Here is a 2983-nt window from a genome sequence, read left to right on the forward strand (position 1 = left end):
GAGAGATGTTCGATCGTAATTATATAAAAGGTCTCGTTCGAGACGAGACTCCCACCCAGAAATAATTTTGCGTTTCCCAACCCGCAGTAATTTTTATTTCATAACATGTCAAGCTTTAAACTATATGAGGTGGAGAAGCGCAGAATAGATGGGAGAAGAAAAATTGGTTACCTCTGAAAACTGTGGCGCCACGTGGGCGTGGACGACGGTACTACATGTTATACTCGTCTCGAACGAGACCTTTATATAATTACGATCGAACATCTCTCTTCGAGATCGTTTGATCGATCAATAGTTTAAGGGTATCTCTAATCCCCGACTAATTGCTCGAAGGTTCGAAATTTACAACGGATTTTCGCGGAAGATCCGGAATGTGCGAACAACGACGGCTCGGAAGACCAGCTAGCCAGCTCCGAGAATGATAGAGGGGCGGTTCGTAATTATCGGTATCAGGCGGAGGAGAGAGTCAAGGATGGTAAATAATTGCTCCAAAGTTCTTGACAAAAAAGATAACATATATTTCTCGTCGCAGGCGAATCGTTACACTTAATTACTATTTTCGCGACACGCGAGCGCACGAGGCGCCCGGAGGTGACGGGTATTACGGCGCCGATTCTTGGAGGATTAACGTCACGCCAGGATGAATACGCGGGTTCGCGAATCTTCGCGGTCAGGCTCTGGGACGCTGTGTCGGAAGAGGGTCCCAGATCGACGGAAATCGAGCGAATTTCGGAAGGATCTCGCGGCACTTTTCGGCGGCGCCGCGTCACGCCTCGCGTGTATCACTCCGCGGCACGCAAATAGTGCCTTCGGCACGAGGTCGAGAGTCCAAGCTTGCTCCTCGCGGACGTATGATAGTTTTCCTTCGCTCGATTACGTCTCCTCGGTCGTAATTACCACTCGGTGAGACTTCCCGGTGCAATGCGGATTCCCCACACGGTACCCCCGCAATAGACGACGATTCTCGCGATGACAGGCGCGCGGTCTCGCGTGGCCCGCGTGGCCACGGTGTACAACGAAACGCGGTACGCGAAAAGTCACGGAATTCGATACACGCGATTGATGGAACCGAATATTTTTACGACAGTAAGACACGTCACAATACGCGGGGATTCTACAAATCCGACACACTTTGAATGACGGGACGGGCGTTCACGATATTTACAAGGAAAGGGACCCAAGTGTCCCCCTCCGATTTCGATGAGCTTTTGATATGTTATTCTCTAGACAAAATAAAAAATTAAGCTACCGCAAATTCGTGCCGCTTCGCACTTTTAAGGGGTGAAACACCCCTTGGAAAAAAATCGGTTTTTTTATTTCAATGCGAATATCGTCGAAACTAGGAGATAGAAAAAAATGTTCCGAATAAAAGTTAAATGGCTTTAAGAGTACTTTATAATTATAATTAAAAATAATTTTTTTGTTGCTTAATTTTTTGTTTACCTCTACCACCAAAAATTTTTTTAAATTTTTTGAATTTTTTTTTTACTAAATTAAAGGTTATTTTAATACGAATTCAACCATGTGTGACAAAGTTGTTTTCTGAAGTATTATTTTTGAGAAATAATTATAAACGCCTCTATATACGCACACCATCCATGCTCGTTTACGCGGCGCGCACGCAGCAATTCTTCACGCATCACGTTCGCATTTTTGCATTTAACAAGAGATAACGATGAAAACAAATCTATTTCCGCAATATTCTACGGATGTATAACTATGAATCGTTTTTATCGCGCACGGCTGAACAACGCTTACGAAGCATATAAGTGTCAAGTTAAATCGATATAAACAAATCTACTGCGAAAACGGTCTGTTTACGTCTAATCACAGAAATATTTTTGTTCGAGTAGTTATCTTGTTAAAAAAAAAATTGATAAAAAACAATAAGAACTAATATTGGATCTGACAAATATTTTATCGTGTCCTATCGTATCTATCGTTCCACTTTCTCTGTTCCAAAAGAAATTGTTATCATTTCCTATTGTTTTCTATCATTAGCTGATAAAAACAATTTTAATCGTTGAAATATCAATAGAATGTCTACAGTAACTTATCGTTTTGATAAAATTGATCATAAATAATTAAAATGTTATCCTAATGAATTGTTCATACATGTTAATTTTTTATGGTTCATAACTACGATTAAAAATTATATTGGTTTTATCGTTTTCTATCTATTTTTAACTGCTTATTGCGTTCTACCCTGTTAAAAATATCTATTTATTAAATCTAATTAAAAATATCTATTAAAAATATCTATTTATTAAATCTATTTTTAACTGCTTATTGCGTTCTATCCGGTTAAAAATAGATAGAAAACGATAAAACCGATATAATTTTTAATCGTAGTTGTGAACCATAAAGAAATTAACGTGTATGAACAATTCATTAGAATAATATTTTAATTATTTATAATAAATTTTATCAAAACGATAAGTTACTGTAGACATTCTATCGATATTTCAACGATTAAAATTGTTTTTATCAGCTAATGATAGAAAACAATAGGAAACGATATCAATTTCTTTCGGAACAGAGAAAGTGGAACGATAGATACGATAGGACACGATAAAATATTTGTCAAATCCTATATCAGTTCTTATCGTTTTCTATCGATTTTTTTTAACAGGGTAACTACTCGAACGAAAATATTTCTGTGATTAGACGTAAACACACTGTTTCCGCAATAAGTTATTTACACCGATTTGACTTGACCCCACAACATTCAAACTTTGCTTCGTAAACGTTGTCTAGCCGTACGCGAGATAAACGATTCGTAGTTATACATCCGCAGAATATTGCGGAAATAGATTTGCTTTCATCGTTATCCCTTGTTAAATACAAAAATGCGAGCAGAACGTGCTGCGTGAAAAATTGCTACGTGCGCGCCGCGTAAACAAGCACGGATGGTGTGCGTATAGAGGCGTTTATAATTATTTCTCGAAAATGATACTTCGGAAAACAACTTTGTCACACATGA

The sequence above is a fragment of the Wasmannia auropunctata genome, unplaced genomic scaffold (assembly GCF_000956235.1).
Source record: "Wasmannia auropunctata unplaced genomic scaffold, wasmannia.A_1.0 LD335992.1, whole genome shotgun sequence".
Taxonomy (NCBI): domain Eukaryota; kingdom Metazoa; phylum Arthropoda; class Insecta; order Hymenoptera; family Formicidae; genus Wasmannia; species Wasmannia auropunctata.